The sequence below is a fragment of the Podarcis filfolensis genome, assembly GCF_964270895.1.
Source record: "Podarcis filfolensis genome assembly, chromosome: 10".
In the NCBI taxonomy this organism is placed as follows: Eukaryota; Metazoa; Chordata; class Lepidosauria; order Squamata; family Lacertidae; genus Podarcis; species Podarcis filfolensis.
In genome coordinates, this window is record NC_139612.1 from 55,833,444 (window position 1) to 55,860,175 (window position 26,732).

The following is a 26,732-nucleotide window of genomic DNA, read 5'->3' on the forward strand; positions in this document are numbered from 1 at the left end:
AGACTGCCTGAAGACAATACACATGCCCAAGAAGTTGGGTGATGTAATGTGCCATAAAAGGCCGTGTATGCCATGGAAAGCCATGATTCGTTGTTTTAAATCTTTCTGTGTGAGTATGTGAATCTGTAACTGTACTTCCTCTGCTCCTTCAGAGTATGGTGTGGTATAACTTGCAGGGCATTCCTCTTTGTGTGCAGAAATAAGCTAAATATTTGTGCGCACAGATCAATAAAAGTGCTGCATCAAGCAGCACTTTTGCACAGTAGTCTATGTGCTACTTGGCTCCCATCCGGAGCAGACAACATTGTATTGTGTGGAATCAAGAACGGCAACATGGATGTGAGCTGAGTGTTGAGTAACACATTTAGCACAGGGAAGTGACTGGTCATGGCAGCGTTGTCTGGTTGTGGTGAGTGGGGGCCTGATGACAGTGGGGGGGGGGAGAGCAGTGTGATCATGTAAGAAAGCTTCTGTTTCTTTCAGTAAAGAGAAGATAGGTCTCTGTCTTATTCCAGGTCCGACTATGGTCTGGTTCACATATCACACTATGCCAAACCATGGGATAGAGTGAGCATGTGAATGTATTTCACCCACTTTGTTTGTGAGCATATTGTAGCGAGTTTTGTTGCTGCACTGCACTGCACTAACTTATGGTTTGGCTTAGTGTGTTGTTCAAATCAAAGGTCATGGTTTATTCATAAGAGTTAAACAATAAACTACCAAGCATTTCATCTTCCTCCCATGGCTCTTCAGAGAGAGGGGGAAAGCTAAAATGAGAGTGGTGTGTGTATGTAAGTGAGTGAGAGAACTATTTCTGCATGTGTGGTGAGTGTGTAGACGGCATGTGTGGGTTTGTTTCCATTGGGAGTGTATTGGCCATTCCCACCTCTGGAATTTAACCCTTGGAAGGTGGTTGACTTTCAGAACAGCCCTCAGACTGAAAAAGATTAAGTATCCATGGAATGCATAGTGCACCTCTCCAAGAGACACCATAATAACAGGTCTAAGTGAAGGGAACAGTTATCTCATGGAGATCCAGGAAAATGTATATAGGACTGTGATGTCAGCATTGATGGAAAATAATCTGTCATATTGACATACTGTTAATGGACTCTGCATCTCTAATGGAATATTGATTTCACTAATGTCCTTTCATCCTGTCATCTGAGAGTATAATATCCTTGTTTGTTATGCAGTACTTCAGTTCACACAAGGTAACACTCAACGTAACTGTTCGTTGTAATTCAGTAAGAAAATTTGTTCTCAGTTTTGTATCCAGAAGTACTTACTAATATTGTGAAAGGCATATATCCCAGAAGGGAAAAGCAATCCATATCTACTCTTAACAGCTGCTCAATGCTGGAAAGGACATTATTATTTTGTCACTGTTAATTTTTATTACTGCACCATCAATGCACATGACACTGCATAGAGTAGCATAAAAGATATCCAGGCCCTGCCCTAAGAAGCTGCCCCAAAGTTCAACAGAGAAGGATATAACAGGGAGAGAGGAGGGAATGCCAGATATGCGGAAATGCAGTTGCAGAGACTAAGGCTTAATTTCAGCTGGAAATAAGGGATAAGGGGCTGAACCAAGGACTTTGTGGAAGAGGTAGGAGGCATCAGAAGGATGAGAGGAAGGCCACATTGGTCAGATGTGGCTAACATTCGGGTGTTACTAAAATACAATCCCCATTACCCCTAACTATGCTGGCTGGGACTGATGGGAGCTGGCGTCTAACAACATTTGAAGGCCAACAGGCTTGACAACCCAACACAGGCATATTAGGTATAAGAGGCAACAAAAGAGGATGGCCAGAGTCGTCCATTGGAGGAACTCTTTGGACAGTTTAGGGTGGTAATGAGGCATCTGATCAAGATCTGTATTTTAAAATGAGCTTAAAAAATATATTTGCAAATGTTTGTATCTCTCATGCCAGGCATAAAAGACTGGCAGGTGTTTATCTTCCTGTTCAAAGGCCCCACTGATCTATAGCAATATTTCAGGGTTGTAAAAGGAAATTACAGGCTGGGAGCAAAAGGTCACACTGACCATACAAATTACAGAATATAATCAAGTTGCAAAAACACAATTAAATAGTAATAATTATTGTGCCTCCCATTAAACTTGAGCCACATTTTCATAAGGTTAAAAGGGCAAGAGCTAATAGAAACAGCAGCTGGCTTGAAAGGGGGGTGTAGATCTAAGGGATTGCTTTCAAAACTGTTTTTATTAAGTTCCTTTTTTTTTTACTTTGAAAAGGCCTTTCCTTTCCTTCTAAAAATCTATATATGTTATGTATGAAATATATTGGCTTAAATGTAATTATGCAAAGGATTTAGAAAGTAAGAAATGTTAGATTCTTATGTTAGATTCTTATTTCATAGATGGTGTGTGAGAACCCAAGATCTCTTTAAGATAAAATTAAAAAACCATTAGCCATCTGTTTTGCAGTGAATAGGGCAATAGGGCAAAAGGTGAAATGTTAATTAAGGTGCCTTGTCAAGGTAAATGTATCTTTTACTACTTATTTGTCATTTATAGATAGAAGGAAATATAGCTCTTTGTCTCCCATAAAAGGCAATAGGAAATGGGTGTATCTTTTATGATTGGTTCTAGCAAACAGCCAATAGGAATTTCAACCAGGCTGATTGGACAGAGGCAGCCAAAGGAGGAGCAAGGGGGCTGAGCTGAGGAAATATAAGTGCTGACCATCAGGGCTGGAGTGGGCAGAGCTTTGGTAACCATATACCACTGTGCCTATCATTTATTTGTCTGACAAATAAATTATTATTTTAATTTCTCTATTGCTGCGTTGAATATTTCATTCCAGCTAAGCGTTAACCACAAGCAGGGTGCTACAGTAGGTCTGCAAGAGCAAAAGCTTGGATAAACTGGAATTTGACAGAAACAGATATGGTGGTAAAGATCAGTAATAAGAACAATAAGTTTGTGCTAGATATTAGAGTGGACAAGATTAAAGGTAGGGGTGGGCAGACTTCAAACTTGCAATATCTACCAACCAGAGCCAGCTGGAAAATAGTGGCAGAGAAGAAGCACAAAGTACAGTTGTACCTCAGAAATCGAACAGAATCCATTCTGGAAATCCGTTCGACTTCCAAAACGTTTGACTTCCAAATCGCGGCTTCTGATTGGCTGCAGGAAGTCCCATCAAACGTTCAGCTTCCAAAAGAACGTTTGAAAACTGGAACACTCACTTCCAGTTTTTGATCATTTGAGAACTGGAACGTTCAACTCCCAAGGCATTCGGGAGCCAAGTTACGGCTGTACTCATAGAATTATGTTCTCAATGCTAGAATGGAGCTCACAGTCATGTCACACAAATCCATTCCTGATTCTTCATCCCATGCTTTCATCCTCTCAGATGCCTAATTTAGAAGCAGGGAGATTAGAACCAGGGAGATGTTATTATTAAACAGTTATTATTAAACAATTGGTAGTCAGAACCCTTGTTGACCTATTCCGGATAACTCAAAGATCTAACAGTAGATACCTATCAACCTTCCTTCCACCCCCTTATTTTAAAAACAGAATCACATGGTCTGAACGACGAGTTAGCTTATCTTACTGCAGAGTTCTGAATAAGTGAAAACACAAAATGGAGGTGAGAGGAAAATGTTTTTATACCATTTACCAATTGTTTAATAGAATAGTTATATCCTGTCTTCCTATCACTTACATATCTAATTTCCGGAGTGAATAGCCATGTTAATCTTTTTGGCATCTTAAAGGAATAATTATAATGGCGTAAGTTTTCATGGACTTCTATTTCATCAAATACATGAAATGCAAGAGAAACCCGCTCTGGATTCTGCCTGATAGAATGAGGACAACAAGTGCAGGAAGAAGAAAAATCCAGGAGATAATTTATTTGCAGAGGGAAAAGACCATAGGCTCCTCCCCTGTACTAGAAAGTCTGATTCTACATATGTGAGAAAGCCAGAGACTGCTGCGGTTATTTGGTGTTGAGGGAAAGTCGCTCTGCACTGGAACTGAGAACAGAAAATAGGTGCTGCTTGAGAGACAGGGAGAGAGTTTATATGAATAGTTGCTGAAAGAAAAATGAGGGAGGAGCCACAGAAAGAGATAGGTGGTGGGATTTTAATCTGTATGGAAGATGTGCAACCACTTTGTAGTCACTAGTGGAGGCCAGAGAGGTCCTCCAAATGTTGCTGGAGTCAAACTCCCATCAGCCCCAGCCAGCATGTACACTGGTCAAGAATGATGCAAATTGTAGTCCAGCAACTTCCAGGGAGACACAGATTCCCCAACCATACAGTAGGTCCTGCTTCTTAATCATAAGGCGGGGGAAGAGAGAAAGGGAGAGGCTTCAGTTGCTCAGAGGGGAGGGGGAACACTCAGCATATACTCAGAGGCACTCTCTTTATTCCTTAGCAGTTATTTATATGTAAGAATCTGTGTAATGGATTCACTAAATGATCTGTGGCCAGCTACTTATTGCTGTACCTCAGTGTTCCGCACCCATAAAAGGGAAGTAATAGCATTTTAAATGGTAGAAATGTAACATAGTACACAGATGTACTGTGTATTTTGTGTGTTCAACTTGCTTTGGAAACTTGCTTTTCCATGTTTGTCGTTTGTTGTTCGCATGTACTTTCAGTTTTGGCACATTTGAGACTAGATTATGCTGGCCCTGATACTGCTTGCCAGACTTTGCTGCTAGACCAACCATGATGACCTCTCCATTCATCCTTTACTTTGGCATTCTGTTGGCTTTTATGTTCAGCATGTTGTTGTGTTTCTGAAATACAGCAATGATGCCAAGCAAGTCATTGAGAAAAGTCATTGGAGGTTCCAGCTTTCAGGTCACTAGCAATAATGAGCTGTAATGTTTCAAGAACTTAGTGTATTTCAAACCTGAAGAAGTAGAGGAAAAGAGAAGGTTGGAGCCTGGTGGGCTAGTGAGCTATGAATACAATTAAAATTTTCCAGCACCAAGAAAGAGTCTGATATGGTCACATGGCAGCTTAACTTTTAAACTAGTTCCTACACAGAGACAAAACAAATACTCAAAATCAATCATACTATGCACTACTGGCAAACAGAGTATCTTGAAGCCCCAGCTACCATTTCTTTAAACAATTTGGGTGCCCAAATATTGTTATCATTCTTTGTATTGTTACACACCACCCCAATTTCTAGAAGTGCAAGATTCCAGGGGTTGCAGGTGCATTTACCAGGGTCTGTGTTCCCTTTAGGATATATGGTTTACTTATACATATATACAACCTGTGTTGTATATTAACACCCCAAGAGGGTCTTGTTCCTCTCATTGCCGCAGTCTTGGCTTCCAAGAGACCCGAAACATAACATCTGACCCTCTCTGCAGACTAAAACAGACGGATCACTTTGTATTCTGCCCACCCCTCCCAGCTTGCAAAAGGGATACTTTATCCTGTTCACTTACCTAAAGGGAACACAGACCCACTGCAATTCTACTCCTTCCTCCTAAAACTCTGATCTTCTGTATCTGCTATCTCTTAATGGGTTGTTGGCTCAGCCATCATCACCCTTTGTTATTCCAACTAGCTCTAAGAAGCTGGTCTTGATAAATTCCAACTTTTACTAAATCTAGGAATTATTGGGAGGATCTGACACCCAAGAGTTTAGGGGACTCTTGCCCACCACCAAAACAGTATATTTCTGTACAACTGTACCTACAACAGACATCAGGTTCCCTGGCATGGAATGGCAACCTTTTCCAGAAGATTAATTGTGATTTCGAGGAAATAGTGATGTGACATGGTCATCTCTTCCAGGCTTCTGTTTATTTATCTCTTCCAGGCCTCTGTTTACTTCTTCTCTATCCCTTGTAAAAATTCTTTTTTGGCTGCCTTTGATGTATGGTCTGGTGGAGGGCCTTTTTACCGTCTTTGATGTAGAGCAGAGTGCCTAATAGCTAAACCTGCACTGCCACTGCCAGTATCTGCACGTAACAAGGCACAGCCATCTATAAATTAGATGGTTTTTGGACATAGCTGAGAGAAGCTTGTGAAACCTGAGACTAACTGGGGTTCACCTCGCCACTTCTTCAGGGCTTCCCAGTGGTAGGTCGAAGTGCTGCTTGGTAATGTATATATTGCTTGCTGTTTGGAATAAAATCTGTAATCTTCTCACTCACTTGTGTTTGTATTGCTTCTGAACCTAATTTTGAAAGAACCATCTTGCATTTGGCAGGACAGAATGAGAAACACATTTTTTAAAAATCCTACTATCCTTGGAATCTAAGAGGTTTCTGTTATTTTTCTTCATTATATGCTTGTGTGAAGCTATGAGCATGTATCTTTCAAATAAAGCTCCAGTTAATTCATAACCTCATTAGATTACTTTGCATTCATGGGTTAAATTCTGAGGTCACTGCCTCTAAATACTGCATGGACATGTTGAGTTTTCAGTGAAATACTCTGTACACATATCCTGCTTCCAGAAAATCCTATAAGCATCAGTCATCTTCTGTTCACAAATGTATTGCCTTATTAGTAAATTTTGTGGGTCTCTCTCTCACAAGTATACACACATCAAAATTACTTCAGGAATAATCTAACATTTCCCAATTACCTACTTGGATTGGAAATGAGCCTCTTTGAAATGAATGGGGCTGTGCTGCATATTGTGCAAGTTTCTATATAGCTTCTTATTTCATTCATCCTCACAACAGCTCCATTAGCCAGAATACTATTTCTTGCTGAGAGAGCAGAAGACTTGCACAGAAACAGGAAGGGCTACAGAATCAAAGTTCTCAGATCCTAGTCCAAAACTGTGTTGTGAACTACACCAGCTCTCAAACTGTTATGTTCCATACTGATAAAGAAAGGTGTTTGCTATAAAAATAAAACCATGAAAGCCCTCGCACAGGGAACCGTTGCCATGGAGAAGCAACATTAAACGCACCCATTGCTCATCAGGAACTGAAATGACAAAGGGCAACCCCCAGAGAACGGAATTACCTCATGCAGCACAATCATCACACCAGCTAATTAAGAAGTGTTGGTAGGTTACCAACATGGTTGGGGTTTTTTAACACAAGATTCATTTTCCGGAGGGATGGAGTTAAAGCTTTATCAGGTTCCCAGCAACGCTACAAATGCAGCTGGCAGAGTATAATGGGATAAATATGGGCAATAGAGGTAGAATTTATGAGGAACATGCATATCCTTAGTGGGTTTGTTGTCTTTTTAAGAAAAAAAGGTGCCTGTGCTCACCATGAAGTTGTTATAGTAGTGAGGCATCTGATCAAGGCCTGTATTTTAAAATGAGCTTAAAGATATATTTGCAAATGTTTGTATGTTTCATGCCAGGCAGAAACCAGCTGGCTAAGTACTTTGGCAGTTGTTTATCTTCCTGCTCTCCTGGACAAGGGCCCCCCTGATTTATAGCAGTAGCAGGAGACAAGTTTCTCAAAGTCGTAAAAGGGAATTACAGGCTGGGAGCAAATGTTACACTGACCCTACATATTACAGAATACAATCAAGCTGCAAAAACACTAATTAAGAGTTGGTAAATAGTAAGATTTATTGTTTAACAGAAAATAATACCATGTGCCTCCCATCAGACTCTAGCCATATTTTCCTAAGGTTTAAGGTATACTGAGAGAGTTAAAGGGCAATAAATTTTGGGAAGAGCTAATGGGAAAAGCAGCTGGCCATCAGGGCTGGAGGGGGCAGAGCTTTGGTAACCATATACCACTGTGCCTATCATTTATTTGTCTGACAAATAAATTATTATTTTAATTTCTCTATTGCTGCATTGAATATTTCATTCCAGCTAAGCGTTAACCACAAGCAGGGTGCTACAGTAGGTGCCACACTTTTAACATTTGGGGAGTGGGGGGAAGATGCTAGTACTGCGTACCCTTGAGTACTCCCAGAAAAAAGCACTGTCCTTACTAAGGAGGGAGCTGCCTAGATTCTGATCCTCCATTCCCACAATCCTTTGTGATACGCTGTGGCATGGACAATGGACAGGGCCCAATCCTCCTGTTGAAGGACTATAAGCTGTGCCACAAGTTTGTATAAGACTATACAATCAGTTTGTATAAGACTATAAGTGATCCCTTCCTTCCTCACATTCCATCCAGTGCTTATGGTTAAAAATAGCTCCTGCACCACAACTACTATTATCTAATAGCATTTTTAGAGCCAGGTTTGTACACAACAGTTTTGTTCTTTGATTCTCTACGAGGGACTGGAAAAAAGTTCTGGATTCAGATCAAAAGCATGATATGAAAAAGTTAATAGGACAACTGAAGTTACAAAGAAAGGGTCTACTTTTGCGCTTGGACATGTTATTTTCCCATGCAGGATTTACAGTCTTCTTTCATGTTGGATTCACAGCCCTTTTTTAGATGGCAAAACTTAGCTGGCTGGAAGGTGTCATCTACGAACAATTTGTCAGCAGTATTCAGCACGCAAAACAACTGAGATTATTAAAAAATTATATTTCACATCTAGTATGCCTAGTACTGTATTCGTCCTGCTTGTCCTCAAAACAAACCTGTGAAACAAATCGTCTACTATTATTCCTATTTTGCATTAAGGAAGTAGATTAGGAATGACTTATTTCTCTATCAGAATATATATTAACTGAGGCATAGAATGTAGAATTGGGCCCCACACTCTGCACACAATGGCAATGCATATTTCCATCTTGAATATTGCTGTTGTGTAAATGGTGCATAATTAATTCATTTTCTTATGCAACATATAAGTAAATGCTATTTCTCTAGTGTTATAGCCCCACACCCTAAAAAAGTATCTTCTCAACATTTAGGTAGGTATCATATTAGGGTTGGCTGCACCAGCTCCACACAGTAGGAGATCATGCCTAGTCTAGTCAAACAAATGCAGTGGCATGCTGGATAGAGAGTAAATACTTTTTCTGCTTTTAATTACTTATTTAGGCATGCTTTAGTCTGCCCTTCCTTGACAATGAGCTCAGAGCAGGGTACATTAAAACAGAGTAGAATATAAAACAATCCAACCATCTAAATACAAAGGCATATGAAACACCAGGACAGAAATAATACAGGAATAAAACTAACCCAACAAAACTAACCATCACCATGTTCCTGAGAAAATATGTTTTTCAGTTGGTGCCCAAAAAGAAAAAAAAAAGCAGTAGAGTCAAAACCAGATGTTCCTTGGAGAAGAGGGCATTCCACAGTTGAGGTGCCACAGCAAAGAAGGCCCTTTGACTGATAACAGCATAAGTTATTTCATTCTACTGCGGGACAAGCAAAAGCACTTCACCTGCAGATTGTAATTTCTGGGCAGCTTGATATAGGAGAAGGCACTCTTCCATGTATTCAGTTCCCAAGTTATTTAGGGCTTTAAAAACCATTAAAAATACCTGGAATCTTGTCCTGCAGAATAAAAGCAGCTGGTGCAATTCTTTCAGGACTGGTGTTATGTGGTCCAAATATGCAGATCCACTCAACAACAAAGTGGCCATATTTTATATGAGCTGCAACTTCTAGACAGTCTTCAAAAGCAGCCAATCTAGAGTACAAGGGCACAATGCCTAGGCTTTTTCTGTCCAAAAGCTATAGCTGGTGAATGAGCCAAAGCAGATGAAAAACACTCCTGCTCATCAAGACAACTTGTGCCTCCAGTGACAGTGATGGATCTGTTAGCACCCCAAAGCCACAAACATGCTCTTCCAAAGGGCATGTGACCCCCTGTAGAACAATTTCTGTCCATTTCTCAGGTTTGGCAACTACCCACCCACAAGGTCTCCATTTTGTTGACATTCAGCCTCTGCTTTGTTTCACTTCGCATCAACTTTTTATCCATCCAGAGTCTTGCACATGCCTTTATTTCTCTCACCAGTGTCTACTCCTGGCTTGGACCCAGCTAGCTTCAACCATGGCACTCCTCAAAAAGTCCCATTCCATGGTGTGAGGAAAATATCTTTCTTTTCTTACTCAACCTTCCTCTCCCTCCTGCTACCTCACCAACACCTTCCTATTTTTCTTCCACCCCTTTCACAGAATCTTTTTTTCCTTATATCATGGGGTAAAGGATCCCAACTCTTTCTGTCACCCCTCCCTCTATTAATTTTCCTTGCTCCACCAGAGTTTCTTCCTTCCTGCCTGCCTGCCATTGTCCAACCCTTCAGGGTCTGGCTGACCCCTTAGGTCAGCTTTTCTCAACCTGTGGGTCCCCAGATGTTGTTGGATTACAACTCCCATCACCCCTAGCTAGCAAGGCCAGAGCTCAGGGTGTTGGGTTGAAATAAACGGCAGACGAGTAGCAAGTGTCATCTGGGAGGCATCTCCCGAACATGTGTTGGGGAGTCCCTTTTATTGAATATTACAGCATTGCCACATATGTGCTTGTTGCTGATTGGTTAACACAAATGCATTACAAGGATTGCATATAAGACATTAATCATCAATGGATAAAAGGAACACAGAGTTAGACAGGCATAAAGGCCTCCTATAATGATTGATATAGCGAGACTTAGAGAACGTACAGATAGGTACAGATCAGGAACTAAATGTGCACTTAACATTCCAGGGTGATAAGAAAAGAATGTATACAGATAGATAAGAACACGTCAGGACATGTAAACTGAACTTAATACGAACTGAACATTACAGGCTGGTGCCAGGGTGGTGAGAAAGGAATGTACTGAAAGATAAGTACTCATCATCAGGGATGATGGGAGTTGTAGTCCAACAACATCTGGGGACCCACAGGTTGAGAACCACTGCTTTAGGTGCTGCTGTTAATAGCAAATCAGGTAAAGCCTGGGTCAGTCCCCAAGGAGTTCACTCATTTCCTGTTATAGCAAGAAATAGTACATCCATCATTAGTATGCAATGCTGTAAGATCATTGCTATAATTTGTGTGAGCATGCACAGAATGTTTACCATTCTGAGTTCTTATTAACAGGATAAATCAATTATAATTATAGCTGTCAAATGAAAGATTCTGTCATTAAACAAATACCATGGAGAACCTACAGAATCCCATGTATTATACCATCATGTAGTACATATTTTTTAATGAACAAAAGATAACATTGCATCTCAATTGCATGAATTTTTCAGCATTTAAGTTATTTGAAAATGATTATCAAATTAGTGGCCCCCCTTCATTTGAATGAAAAGTAACATCCAACAATGAAGAAACTTAATTGATGGATTATTGCTAAGCCCATTTGAAAGAGCATTAGGTTTTCTATAATCTTTTTTCTTAGCAAAACTAAGATTGATTTCTAAATTCAAGTCCTGAAATAATCATCCAATTCCCCACATCAATACAGTTGCAATCCTAAACAAAATGAATGCGAGCAGTCCATAGGCCAGATCTGGCCTGCCAGGGTCCTGAACCCGGCCCACCTGGGCAGAGCCAGCGCCACCGCCTTATTCCCAAGGGAACGAGGCGCAGGATCACCGCTGCCCCATTTCCCCATTACAAGCTCTGAAACGCGCTTGCAACCAGGGTAACCTCTGAGGGGCTTGCTCATGAACAAACAAGGCGGGCGTTCATCTGATCCGGCCCTGTCACAGTGCCCCTACCTTGGCAGCCGCCCCCGCCACTTGCGGGTCTCCTCAGAGGCATACCTAAAGGTCCTCCCCACATCAATCTGCAAAATTCAATAGCAACCATATTTGGGGATGTTAAAAAAACTGAATTAAGATAATATAAATTAGAAGTTTTATAAGCAAATTGTAGTTAGGAGAACTTACTTAATAATTTATTTTCAATCTTTCTAATGCAGGGCCCTCAAACTTTTTAAAGAGGGGGCCAGTTCACTGTCCCTCACACACTGTTGGGGGCCGGACTATAGTTTTAAAAACATATGAACAAATTCCTATGCACACTGCACATATTTTATTTGTAGTGCACAAAAAGATCCCTATCTGAAACTGATCCCAGTCCGTGTAGGCAATACTGAGCTAGGTAGAACAATGGTTGGAAACTTGCTTAGGGCAAAAGAGTAGGAGGCTGAGGACATCTGGAGAGTGCTGCAGCTGGATCCAGCCAAAGGCTCACTTAGCCTGGAGCTAAGCTGGGCAATGTCAAAAGTCTTTAAAGGTTCTTACCCACTTTTGTTCAGGGCCTCTCCCTCCTCGGAAGGAGGAGAGGGAACTCTGTTGCAACAGAAAAATAAGTATCTGCCTTGCTTTCCACTGGACCCTGCCTCCATCCATTCTTCTGTGACCAATCATAGACTTAGGGGACTCAGGAGTTCCATGGGGAGTTGGGCAGCAAAAGCCAAACCCCAATTTTTACATCAGGGTTACATTCCAGAGATAAAACCTAACACCAAAATCATGTATAGTCAAAACACACTGGGTGCAATGGTGGGTGAGATTGTCCAAGTATTTTTTGCCTGGATGCCTGCCCTCTTTTTAATGCTAAGTAATTCCTTCTCCCATTCGCCTTTCACATTCCGCTTGTACCTTATGCCTAGCCCCAACAGCCAGTTTATTTCTTTCCTCCTACCAAATTCTGTCAGAGTCACTTCCAAAGCAACTTTCATCTCTCATCCTCTTCCTTTCTATTCCCCCCCTTTTTTTGTATCATCATCATCTTATTTTCTTGTTTCCTTCACTACCTCTCTTACCACTTTCTCCTAAACACCTCTCCTTCAACACATCCCCTGCCCCTTTCCAGCATGCAAGGAGTTACTGGTGCTGGCATGAGGCCAGCCAAATTCTATGGCATGGCTAGGTGAGAAGGCAGAGAAGTCTGCCTTAATATGGTCCAGAGCCAACTGCAGTAGATGTATGTAATGCTGAGTTAATCTGATTACTCTTTCCTTTCAGCCGCTGTGCTAATGTACAGTAGCTGAGTCACCGACTCCAGCAACCAATCAAACATATTTAGTAGTGATGTGTTACACTCTGGGGAGAGTATTTGTTGACTGCACTTCTCATCGCCTAAAGCTGACACATACCTCTGTGATAGGAAATCATAGGTAGCTAGAAGAGAATGTTTTTATCACTACCAGCTGATGAACACCCTTCCTAAAAGCATGCCCTCCAAGGACAGATGATCGTCATTTGCTTGTGCTATTGTGACACCATGAACACACTCATACAAATTACAGTGAAAAGTTACCAGCAAGCCTGGGAAATGTTCGTTCAATCTTTCATGAAGCAGCAGAAGTTGACTTTAGACACCATGCTTTGCAGACACTGGAGTCATGGAATACCAAAGTGCATAAAAACAAAAGTCAGAATTGGACTTCACTCTGTGGTGTATGAAGCCACTGGAGTCTTACACAAATCCTTTTTAATTTTTTTCCACAAGATAGAAGATCTGTTGGCAGGGACAGTTTCAAGGCACTTACCAAAGGAAGCTCAAACTAAATAAAGAAATATATGCATCTAAAATGAATGTAAGCAAGGAATGAGTGTGGAGGAGGGAGGCGAGTTTGACAGATTCCAGAAGAGGACCAATTTACTCTGAAACATTACAAACCTTAAATTCATATTTAAAGTTTAGGTTCCTTAGGATAAATGTATAGCAATATCATTTGACAGTCTATGGTCTTCAAAGAAAGGAACAGCAGGTCATAAAAGAAATATAGGTGGTCTGTATAGCTAAACACTAACTTTCCCACAAATATAAGTAATAATATTTAAGCTTAAGCCAATCTAGCTGGCAATTGCCAGCAATCTACTGCAATGGTAGTAGTAGTAGTAGTAGTAATAGTATTTGGTGATAACCAAACAGTTCACAATTTGATTTCTCTATTATTAATTTGATGAATGTGATTTCTCCATTTCTTATGTTTTTGCCTTTTCAGTGTCAGTAATTTTAAATAAATAAATAAATATTGATTTAACACATATTAAAAATCATAGTTAATATATTACTATACAGTTACAATAAAGCTTTTCTGAAAATCTCCCATGTGTATTTAAGATACTAAAAATAACTTAATTTTAATTCCTTATCCCACAACTGTATAATATTCTTAAGTCCTCTTACCTTCTGTATGGTACTCTTATATGATGTTTTGCAAGACAGCAATATAAAATAGAAACCTCACTTGTAAAATCTGAACTTTTGATTACGCTGCCATAACAGATGTATGTGTGGGATGAAAAAATCCTATTTCAATTACACCAAACTAATTCCATTAAAAATCCACAGGGTGGCAGCAATTTGAATAAGCAATGTTTGAGTCGGTTCTAAACAATGCATTATTTAAAACATTTATATCCCACCTCTTCAATGTTTGAGGTGGCTTCCAAAAGAAAACAAACAATAAAAACAATTAAAATGGTCAGAAAAACAAATTACATTCTACTATGCATTTTAGGAAAGTTGTTTGTCTGTTTGCTATGCATTTGAACACCTCTTAAGATATCATGACCAGATTTTGCATGATAGCTCCTGAGATCAAGGAGCAGGTTTTTGTCAGTGTTTGGATACAACTGGACACCATTCAAGATGCCAGACTGAACCCTTTGAAACTGCACTGATTTTTGGGTTTCTCAGAATTCCCAAGCAATGCTGGGTACAAGGCTGTTAGTAAGCTATAAATAAAATATAACCCACAGTTTGCAAAAGACAGGGATACAATACCCACACTTTCGGAAAAGATAGTTTTGCATCCTTTCTGAAATGCAGCAAGACCAGAGCAATTAAGGAATTTATCAGACAGATGGTTTCACAGTCTTGAAGCAAATGCAGCCTTATGTGCCCCTTGCCACATATTTATGTATTATTATTAATTCATTTATATCCAATATTTCTTCCATAGGATTCCATGGTGGAATACGTTATGAGGCATCTGATCAAGGCCTGTATTTTAAAATGAGCTTAAAAATATATTTGCAAATGTTTGTATGTTTCATGCCAGGCAGAAAAGCAGCTGGCTAAGTACTTTGGCAGATGTTTATCCTCCTGGAAAAGGCCCCCCCCCCTGATTTATAGCAGGAGACAAATTTCTCAAAGTTTTAAAAGGGAAATACAGGCTGGGAGCAAAGGTTACACTGACCCTACATATTACAGAATACAATCAAGCTGCTAAAACACTAATTAAGAGTTGGTAAATAGTAAGATTTATTGTTTAACAGAAAATAATACCATGAGCCATCTGTTTTAGCCATTTGTTTTGGAATGCAGGGGCAAAAGGTGATCTGGTAATTAAGGTGCCTTGTTGAGGCAAATGTAAGATGTATGGCTACTTGTCTGCCATTTATGGATAGAAGGAAATATAGCTCTTTGTCTCCCATAAAAGGTAACAGGAAATGGGTGTATCTTTTATGATTGGTTCTAGCAAACAGCCAATAGGAATTTCAACCAGGCTGATTGGACAGAGGCAGCCAAAGGAGGAGCAAGGGGGCTGGGCTGAGGAAATATAAGTGCTGGCCATCAGGGCTGGAGTGGGCAGAGTTTTGGTAACCATATACCACTGTGCCTATCATTTATTTGTCTGACAAATAAATTATTATTTTAATTTCTCTATTGCTGCGTTGAATATTTCATTCCAGCTAAGCGTTAACCACAAGCAGGGTGCTACAGTTTAAACAAATATTGATTTGCAGTGCTTCTCATCCCAGCCATTATACCACTTTCCTCTTTATATTCTCCTTTCCTAAAAAATGTGATGTCCAACCACTTTCCAAGAGATATTTTTGTTCATCTCTCTTGGTCTGGGGGATGATATAATTACTGACCTTGCCAAGTTTGTATACTGTACTTTGAAATTCAGGTATGTCTAAGGTAGGGTTGCCATATCTTGAAGAGCAAAAAGAGGACAGCCCAAGATGCTGCCAGTCTGAGCTGCGGAAAGAGGGGCCACCACATCCACACACCTCTTTCCCTGGTTCAGGCTGGCAGCAGCTGCAGTTTGTATGCAGAGCAGCCTGAGCCCAAGCTCAACCCCCCCAAACCTGGACATTTTCTTTAAAATGTAAAAATCTTAAAAAACCCAAGCCCCGGACTTTGGGATAAATAAGTTGCAAACTCTCACATCAAGTTTAAAGACCCCCGCTCAATTTTATTGAGGGGAGGAGGGGTGAAAAATCAGCTTTTTCCTGCCGATTCTTTGAACTTTGGGACTGGAAAATATTGAATCCCTGGTTACTGAGCTGCCAGGGTCTGGAATTTGAAGGCTACTTTGGAACTGTTACTTAATATCTCACACTTTGTTGAGACAACTCATCTTTGTTAAAGAGTAACTCTGTGGAAATTTAAGGGATTTAAGAGGAGTCTGAAGGTCTTTTACAAATTGGACACTGTTTAACGTCTAGAGGGAACTTTTTAACTTTTATGAACTGCGACATCTCTGAGCCTTCCTGATTACAGTATCCCTCTAGTGGAACAACTTAGTTTGGCAACCTACTGGGGGAATTTTCCATCTGTTGATTCGGGGATTTCCATGAGAAAGACAGACTGTGAGACTGACCTTGACGCATAGATAAGAGGGGTATGAGCGGAAGGACAAGATCAGCTAAAGCAAAAACACTGCAAACTACTTTAACTTCTCAGCTGCGCAGATCATCTGTCCCCACAATCTCTGTGGCACAAGTGGAAGATATAGAACAACCTGGGCCGGAAGGAATGGCCTCAGGTGGGGACTTTACTTCAGTGCTAAATAAAATATTTGAAAAGTTGGAAGGTTTAAGCAAACAAGTCACTGACCAGTCAGCTAAGATAGACCAAAACACTGCAAGCATCAACAACTTGACTCAACAAGTAAACTTAAATGCACAAACTATTGGAAAGCTGGTGGAAGACACTACTGTAAACCGTAAAATTGCTGAAGAGGCAAAGCAGAAAGTTGAAGAAGTCCAGGGAGAAATTAAACCTATGCGCAAACAGATAGGGGAACACCAGGCACTGCTGTCTATGATCGAATTGAAAAATAAGGAAAATAATTTAAGAATCAGATCTGTACCGGAAATTGATAATGAAAATCTAATTGAGTACCTTACGAAAGAATTTACACAATTTTGGCCCTTGGAAGAAGAAAAGGACTTTAAAATTGTAAGTGCATTCAGACTGGGAAAGGGAGGGAGGAAGATTAAGTCGAGAGACTGTCTAATCTCCCTCAGAACGAGGGAAGAAAGAGACAAAATCCTGAGTGCGCACTTCAAGACGCCTTTAGAGATCCAAGAATCAAGGTTGGAAATTTATAAGGATATTCCTAAGCATTTGTTGGAGCTCAGAGTGAATTACGGTGATCTGGTGCAACTTTTGAGGAGCAATAGGATTATCTTCAGATGGGAATTCCCCCAAGGGATTTCCTTTACCTTCAGAGGGAAAAAAGTCAAAATTAAATCGGTGGAAGATAAAGACAAATTTTTGAACGACTACGGAGAAGACCTTCAGAAAGGGATTGAAGAGCCAAGCGATCCAGGACCGGGATCATCAAGCCTAACACCTGCACCTGGGGAATTGAAAGATCCTGAGAAAGACACGCCACTTTTGGGAGCAACAGGAGGAAAATAACACCATCTCAACATGTCTCTGCAACTACTAAGCTGGAATATTCACGGTCTAAACTCCCCGGAAAAGAGGAGGAAGGTTTTTCATTTATTAAAAAAGGAACAATTGGACATAATTTGCTTGCAGGAAACACATGTGATTAGGCTGCACAGAAAAGTGCTAATTAATAAAAAATTAGGCCAAGAATTTATCTCATCAGACAAGGTTAAAAAGAGAGGTGTGGCAATTTATGCAAAAGAAAGCCTATCACCAAAGTTTCTTTTTAAAGATGAACAAGGAAGAATTTTGGCAATAGAAATCCAAACACAAGGAGAGAAATTTCTGATTTTAGGAATTTATGCACCAAATGAGGGGAAATCAGAGTTTTACAAGAAACTGCATGAGACATTGATGGACTTTATGGACTATAACAATATTATTATGATGGGAGACATGAATGGAGTGGTGTCTACGAATATGGATAAAGCACAAAGACAGACCATAACGAAAGAGGGCAGACTACCAAAAACTTTTTTTGAACTGACTGACAATATGGATTTGATTGATATTTGGAGGACCAAAAATCCCCTAGGTAGAGAGGGAACATTTTTTTCTGAAGCCAAAATGACATGGACAAGGATTGACCAAATTTGGACAACTAGAGGTCTGGCACCTAAAATAAAAAAGGTGGAAATCTGCCCAAAAACCTGCTCCGACCATAATGCGGTAAAGATGGAAATGAAACTAACACCTATCGGTTCCTTCAGATGGAGGATGAATGACACTTTACTAAGAAACCAAGATATCGTAAGGAAGGCCCAAAAGACTCTGAAAGACTATTTCGAAATAAACATGAGAACTACGGTTGAAAAAAGAACAGTTTGGGACGCAAGTAAAGCGGTCATGAGAGGGTTCCTGATTCAACAGAATGCAATAAAAAAGAGATCTCAAAATGAGAAGAAAGGGAAAATTCTGGAAAAAATAAAACAAGGGGAGAAGAAGTTAAGAGCTAAACCAAACTCAAAAGAGATTTTAAGAGAGATTAAGTTATATCAGGTGCAATATATGAAATTGATTAATGAAGAAATAGAGTGGAAAATTAAACAAATGAGACAAAAGACTTTTGAGTCAGCTAATAAATGTGGGAAATTATTGGCGTGGCAATTGAAAAAAAGACAGAAGTTAAATACGATTACAAATCTTGAGATCGATGGAAAAAGCATACAGAACCCGGAGGAGATTAGAAGGTGCTTTCAGAGATATTTTAAACAACTTTACACGCAAGGGCCGCAGAAAGAAACTGAGATAGACCAATTTTTAAGAACCAATGGATTGCAAAAAATATCTTCAGAAAACAAATTAGTATTGAATCAGCAAATTACAGAACAAGAAATTGAAGGTGCCATTCAGAATATGCAACTGGGCAAATCTCCAGGACCGGATGGACTAACCTCCAAATATTACAGAACTTTGAAAGACCTCTTAATTCAACCATTAAAGGAGGTGTGCAATGAGATTTTGGAAGGGAAAAAGGCGCCTGAATCGTGGAAAGAAGCATACATCACATTGATACCCAAGACAGAAGCTGAAAAGACACAACTAAAGAACTACCGTCCCATCTCCCTTTTGAATGTGGATTATAAAATCTTCGCAGACATTCTAGCTAGCAGACTTAAAAAAGTATTAATGGAAGTAATACATAAGGACCAGGCAGGCTTTCTCCCAGGCAGACATTTATCTGATAATACAAGGAATATAATTGATATTCTGGAGTTGTTGCAAAGGAATATTAATACGAAAGCTGTTTTAGTTTTTATTGATGCGGAGAAAGCCTTTGATAACATCTCTTGGAGTTTTATGAAGAAAAATTTGAAAGGGATGGGAGTGGGTCAGGGGTTCGAAAATGGTATAGGAGCAATATATTCAGAACAAAAAGCGAAATTGATTGTAAACAATGTGGTGACTGAAGATTTTAGGATAGAAAAAGGAACACGTCAGGGCTGCCCTATCTCTCCATTATTATTTATCTCGGTCCTGGAGGTGTTGCTAAACATGATAAGAGGGGACCGGTTTGTAAAAGGCATTCAGGTCGGAGCCAAACAATATAATTTGAAAGCTTTTGCAGATGACTTGGTTCTAACTTTACAGGAGCCGGAATCCAGTATGAAAAGAGCTTTGGAATTGATTAAAGAATTTGGTCATGTGGCGGGATTTAGATTAAACAGGGTAAAAACTAAAGTATTAGAGAAAAATTTAACTCCAATGGAAAAGGATAGGTTTCAGAATGAAACAGGTTTAACGGTGGTTAAGAAAGTGAAATACCTAGGGATTAATATGACGGCGAAAAATTTGAACTTATTTAAAGAGAACTATGAGAAATGTTGGTCAGAAGTTAAAAAAGACTTAGAAATCTGGTCTAACTTGAAGCTTTCCTTGTTGGGTCGAATTGCAGCTATAAAAATGAATGTATTGCCAAAAATGTTATTTTTGTTTCAATCCCTGCAAATCTTGGACAAGATGGACTGTTTCAAGAAGTGGCAGAGAGACATCTCTAGATTTGTCTGGCAGGGCAAGAAACCTAGAATTAAGTTTAAAATTTTAACTGATGTAAAAAAAAGAGGTGGATTTGCCCTGCCAGACCTTAAATTGTATTATGAATCAGCAGCTTTCTGCTGGCTGAAAGACTGGCTGCTTCTTGAGAATACAGACATTTTGGATTTAGAAGGTTTCAATAACGTCTTTGGGTGGCATGCATATCTTTGGTATGACAAGGTTAAAGCTCATAAGGCATTTAAAAACCATATTGTCAGAAAATCTTTGTTTAACGTCTGGATAAGATATAAAGACCTGCTGGAAAGCAAAACCCCAAGGTGGTTGTCACCTATGGAAGCTAAGGCTCAGAAAAAACTCAATATGGAGGCTAAATGGCCAAAATATTGGGAAATTTTGGAACAAGAAGGTGACAGATTGAAACTGCAGAGTTTTGAAAAATTAAAAGACAAAGTGCGAGATTGGCTTCATTATTATCAAATAAGAGAGGCCTATAATTTGGATAGGAAAATTGGCTTCCAGGTGGATAAATCAAAATTGGAAACAGAACTGTTAGAACCAAAAACTAAGATTTTGTCAAAGATGTATAACTTGCTGTTGAAATGGAACACGCAGGATGAAACGGTCAAATCAGCAATGATTAAATGGGCGCAGGATTTAGGTCATAATATTATGTTTGCTGATTGGGAGCAGTTGTGGACCACCGGTATGAAATTTACGGCATGTATTGCCTTAAAGGAGAATATTATGAAAATGATTTATAGGTGGTACATGACCCCAGTCAAGCTTGCAAAAATTTATCACCTGCCTGACAATAAATGTTGGAAATGTAAAGAAGCTGAGGGAACATTCTTTCACCTTTGGTGGACATGCCCAAGAGTTAAGGCTTACTGGGAAATGATATATAATGAACTCAAGAAAGTATTTAAAAGTACCTTTTCTAAGAAACCAGAGGCCTTTCTTTTGGGCATAGTTGGCCAATGGGTGCCAAAGAAAGATAGAACATTCTTTATGTATGCAACAACAGCAGCAAGAATACTTTTAGCCAAATATTGGAAGACACAAGATCTACCCACCGTGGAGGAATGGCAGACGCAAGTGATAGACTACATGGAGATGGCTGAAATGACTGGCAGAATCCGTGACCAGGGAGAAGAACTGATGGAACAGGACTGGAAAAAGTTTAAGGACTATTTACAAAAATACTGTAAAATCTTTGAGTGTTAATAGGATGTGGGAAGTGAAGGCAACAGGGTTTGTGTGACTTTGGTTAAACATGTATGAAAAGAAGAATGTAAAAAAAAGGATAGGGGCCTATGAACAGAACATTATTATGTCATACTATATAAGATGAGGTACGGACTAAAATAATGGAAAATGGGGACATAATAATTAGAATATAAAATTAAGTATGGTTTAAACAAGGTTTTGAACTTGCTGAATTTGATTGGAATAAAGTGGAACACAAAAAAGGGGGATGTGAGGAGGTCAAGACAGAGGGGCATGGAACTTTATAAATCTAAGAAAGTGTGTATTTCTTTTTTCTTTTTTTCTATTTTTTTTTCTGTCATATATTTTTGTGTTTTTTTTGAGCTTTATGTATGGAAATGATACATTTTGAAATGATGAATTCTTTGTTTTGTAAAACCTTAATAAATATTTATTAAAAAAAAAAATGTAAAAATCCGCCCAGGTGGGAAAGTTGGTCCCCCAAAAGAGGACATGTCCAGGTTTCCTCAGACATATGGTAGCCCTAGGGTCCTTTTTCTTTCCTCTTTTCCCACCCCTGCCCACCACAGCAATGTTTGATGACTGCACAAAGAAGAAAGTAGTTGTCTGTGAGCATATACAGTAATACCTCCATGAACATCCGCCTCATCTAGCGTCCGTTCCGGAGAATGTCCACGGCAAACCTGGAAGTACCAGAACGGGTTACTTCCGGGTTTGCCGCTCGTGCATGCGCAGAAGTGCTAAATCATGCTCCGCGCATGTGCAGAAGCACAAGCCACTCTGCACGTGTGCGCAGATGCGGCACTTTGCCCTGCGTCCTTTTCGGCTAGCGGTCAGGGCTCTGGAACAAATCCCGGTCACAAAACAAGGTACGACTATACTGTGTTATCTTTAAAAATAAGCGCATAACCTGGGTCCACAGTCCATAGCCCGGAAGACTACATATATGGCAAATGCTAGAATAATAGTATGTGACTAAAGAATGGAGAAAATAGGACACACATTCTAGACACAAAGTGAAAAAGCAGAATTGTAGCACCCTGCTTGTGGTTAACGCTTAGCTGGAATGAAATATTCAACGCAGCAATAGAGAAATTAAAATAATAATTTATTTGTCAGACAAATAAATGAGAGACACAGTGGTATATGGTTACCAAAGCTCTGCCCACTCCAGCCCTGATGGTCAGCACTTATATTTCCTCAGCTCAGCCCCCTTGCTCCTCCTTTGGCTGCCTCTGTCCAATCAGCCTGGTTGAAATTCCTATTGGCTGTTTGCTAGAACCAATCATAAAAGATACACCCATTTCCTGTTACCTTTTATGGGAGACAAAGAGCTATATTTCCTTCTATCCATAAATGGCAGACAAGTAGCCATACATCTTACATTTGCCTCAACAAGGCACCTTAATTACCAGATCACCTTTTGCCCTTCTTGCCCTATTGCCCTCCAAAACAGATGGTTAAAACAGATGCTCATTCTGTCTTAAACAGAGATCAGAGATCTTGGGTTCACATTCTCACACACCATCAATGAAATAAGAATCTAACATAAGAATCTAACATTTCTTACTTTCTAAATCCTTTGCATAATTACATTTAAGCCAACAAATCTTATACATTAACATAGATCCTTTTCAAAGTAAAACTTCTTCAGTTTACACCCCCCTTTCCTGGCCAGCTGCTTTTCCCATTAGCTCTTGCCCTTTAACCTTAGGAAAATGTGGCTCAAGTCTCTAATGGGAGGCACATGGTATTATATTTTGTTAAACAATGAATCCTACTATTTACCAACTCTTAATTAGTGCTTTTGCAGCTTGATTGTATTCTGTAGGGTCAGTAACCTAGTAACCTTTGCTCCCAGCCTGTAATTCCCTTTTTACAACTTTGAGAATTTTGGCTCCTGCTATAAATAAATCAGGGGGGCCTTTGTCCAGGAGGATAAACATCTGCCAAAGTCTTTTAGCCAGCTGGTCTTCTGCCTGGCATAAAAACACACAAGCATCTGCAAATATATATTTTTTTAAGCTCATTTTAAAATACAAGTCTTGATCAGATGCCTCAGAATCACAGTGACAAGTCCCTCTTGCATACATGCAGGGATCTTGTTTTTGCAGCTGTAGGTATACAAGCACATTGCAGTTGTGTAAGGAAACAATCCTGTTTCCTCCTGCACTATTCAACATATGTAAATTAAGTTACGTGAGCAAATTAAGTTATGTGAATGTAGCTAACATTTGGTAATAGCCAATGAAGTGGTAAGACTTTCATCCTTTTATCCAGTGGACCTAGCAGAGAATTTCTGGCATAAGCCAGGCTAATTTGAAGAATGACCTCAGTTTTTATGACCTCATATAAAACTGAGTTTCATATTTTGTCAGGAAACTGAAACATGTTTTGATTTTCAACAAGGGTTCTTTACAAAAAAAAACATTTCTAAGAACTGTAACCCTGTCTAGGCACAGGCAACTCACTTCCAGCTCCCTGGTTCCTGTGCTCTCAGACCACCTCTTTCATGGAGCAGAGCTCTGTACCCAGTTACTCATAAGCAACAGTATATCTAAGGACACAATAAGAAGTAATGTGGCAGGACTCCATTTGAGTCCTGTTAATTTCTTATAAATCAGGAGGTAAAGGCCAGCAAAGAAAAAGGCCTCTTTAAATACGAATATTATGGCTCTCAGTAACCCACGAAATGAACAGTCAACATAATAACACTTGTTTTCTATGCATCCTTTCTTTCCTTTATTTCTCCCAGATGGTCCTTTGTCTTTTTCACACTTCTCAGTCATATGTTTTCATCACACTGCTTGGTATTGATTGCTCTGTGTTCAGTCAGCCGTGACAGAGAGGCCTTGATGCTCAGTTCACAGCAATATGTGAAAGGGAAGGGTACCTTGAGGAAAATATACTAAGTTGCAAGCATGGGCACAGCTCAAAGCCCCGTGGCCATGCTCCCTAATGCGCTCTTTTCCCAAACGCATTAATTTTGTCTGCAAGCCAGACAACAATGGGATTTCTTCCCATTTACCCTCCCCTCCAGCTTCCTGTCCTCCCTCTGCTGCCTCCACATTTCCCCACCTTGGGGTAGGGACCTGTTTTTATTACTCTGTATAGCTCCACTGATATTTATGATTAATTGGAATAAACTCCATGTTGGATAGTTTACATACATGTGCAAAATATCTGTTCATCTTTCTTTCCCCTCCTCAGTTACCAGGCTCCGCTGTGAAGACTTCAATTTTACACTAATAGTGTCACAAAAAAAAAACCTGGTTTGTTTGCTTAGTATTTCCACATATAAGTTACCTAATTAAAAAAATAGTCTATGGATAACATACAGCAGCAAAAAGAACAAAGAAAACAGTAACAACTAAACCAGCCTAGCAATAGTTCAACAATACAGTGGTACCTCGGTTTACGAACTTAATCCGTTCCGGAAGTCCGTTCTTAAACCGAAACAGTTCTTAAACTGAGGCGCGCTTTCTCTAATGAGGTCTCCCGCCACCGGTGCCCTTCCACCATTCTTACACCAAGGTAAAATTCACAAACAGGGACACTACTTCCTGTTTTGCGGAGTTCGTAAACCGAATACTTCATAAACAGGGCTGTTCTTAAACCGAGGTACCACTGTAATATCCCACTACAAGGTGTAACACAGAATAAAACAGATGCAAATGAACCACTGGTAACCACTTTAAGGGCTCACAGACTAAGAAACTCCCTTGAATAAGAGGGAGGTTGCCCAGGTTTTTGCATGACAAAAATTCATATTTGTTCAAGAAATATCAGACTTGAATAAACCCTAGCTTGGAACCAGACTTCATTTTACAGCTACGAAACCCAGGAGCTAACCTAGCAGCCTAATAAAGGTTCTTATACTGGCCACCAGTCATCACTTCAAGCCATCTTCAAACTGTCATCAGCAACAAAGGCCTAGGACTGCCAATGACAGTATTTTGTTTTCTCAACAGCCACAAAAATAACAGCACTTGGAAAGTTCCAGTTGACATAAAGGACATCATATGCCACTGCAAATGAGGCAAATCACGCTTTCAAAATTAGCATAAGTATAAAAGCACTTCATTAGAAAAATATTGTTTTTGCTGTTTATATATATATATATATATATATATATATATATATGTCAATTGACTCTTTTTTTAACGAGTCAAATGCTCAGCCCTGCTTTAAGAGCTAGTATGGCATATTGTGTGAAAAGGTTAGACTTGGATTGGTTCATAAGAAAATAAGAAGAGCCTGTTGGATCAGGTCAATGGCCCATCTAGTCCAACATCCTGTTTTCACAGTGGCCAACCGGGATTTGAGCACAAGAGCACTCTCTCTCTCTTTATTTTCCAGCAACTGGTATGTGAAGCATTGCTGGTCACAACTGTAGAGGCAGAAAATGAAGGGGAAATCTGGGTGCGTCCTATGGGGCGAATGCAGGCTTTTGCTGAAGCTTGGAGAGCGAGAGGGGTCGGTGCACACCGACCCCTCTCGCTCTCCAGGCTTCAGGAAGACATCCGCAGCCTAGGCAGCCCTGCGGGAGTTCCCGCAGGGCTGTCTAGGCTGCAAATAGCAGCTTGCTTCCCGGAGCGCCGGGCGCGCTGAAAGCAGAGCGCCCGGCGCTTCGGGAACACATCCGCAACCTAGGCAGCCCTGCGGGAGTTCCCCGCAGGGCTCCCCACGCTGCGGATAGCAGCCTGCCACCCGGCACGAGGGGCGCCCTAAAGCAGAGCGCCCCTCGCACCAGGCAGACATCCGCAGCGTGGGGAGCCTTGCAGGAGTTCCCCGCAGGGCTCCCCACGCTGCGGATAGCAGCCTGCCACCCGGCACGAGGGGCGCCCTAAAGCAGAGCGCCCCTCGCACCAGGCAGACATCCGCAGCGTGGGGAGCCCTGCAGGAGTTCCCCGCAGGGCTCCCCACGCTGCGGATAGCAGCCTGCCGCCCAGTGCGAGGGGCGCCCTGAAGCAGAGAGCCCCTCGCGCCGGGCAGACATCGGCCAGCCCCACAAGCTCGGGGGACAGCAGGGAAGCGCAGCGCCGCCATCCCGCTGTTCCTCGACCTGGTTCGGTTTCCCCGACCTGGTTTTGGGGGGGAAATAAATGAAAAAATTTTTTCCTTTATTTCCCCCCAAAAAAACTAGGTGCGTCCTATGGGACGGAGCGTCCTATGGGACGAAAAATATGGTAGTTATACTATTGTGTTGTTAGAATTGAATAAAAATTATTTAAAACTAAAATGAGAAGAGCCTGCTAGATCAGATGAATGGTCAATCTAGCCCAGCATCCTGCTCTCATTGTGGCCAACCAGATATCTGCGGGAAATTCATATGTAGGATCTGAGCAGAACAGCAGTCTACCCTCCTGTGGTTTCTCAACCTACCTTGCAGAGCTGTTATAAGGTTAACATGGGATAATCCCATGTATAATGTCTTAAGCTTGCTGGTGGGATGCAAATGTAATAATAAAAATATGGAAAAACTGTGTACTACATTTCATGATCATAGT

At 40.4% G+C, this 26,732-nt stretch overlaps 1 protein-coding gene and 2 long non-coding RNA genes across 21 annotated transcripts in view; 2 read left to right on the forward strand and 1 right to left on the reverse strand.

Moving 5' to 3' along the window:
- Positions 1–26,732, reverse strand: part of BICD1 (BICD cargo adaptor 1) — a 141,740-nt gene that overhangs the window by 98,479 nt on the left and 16,529 nt on the right. The gene's annotated exons all lie outside the window — the stretch shown is intronic.
- The window catches only part of LOC310742848, a 175,859-nt gene that overhangs the window by 81,148 nt on the left and 67,979 nt on the right, over positions 1–26,732 (forward strand). The window lies entirely within an intron of this gene.
- LOC310742836 overlaps positions 1,859–26,732 on the forward strand; it is an 87,841-nt gene continuing 62,967 nt past the window's right edge. Inside the window, exons 1-2 of the long non-coding RNA XR_014538718.1 lie at positions 1,859–1,940; positions 7,342–7,421. This is a non-coding gene — a long non-coding RNA (uncharacterized lncRNA). The remainder of the gene's footprint in view (positions 1,941–7,341; positions 7,422–26,732) is intronic.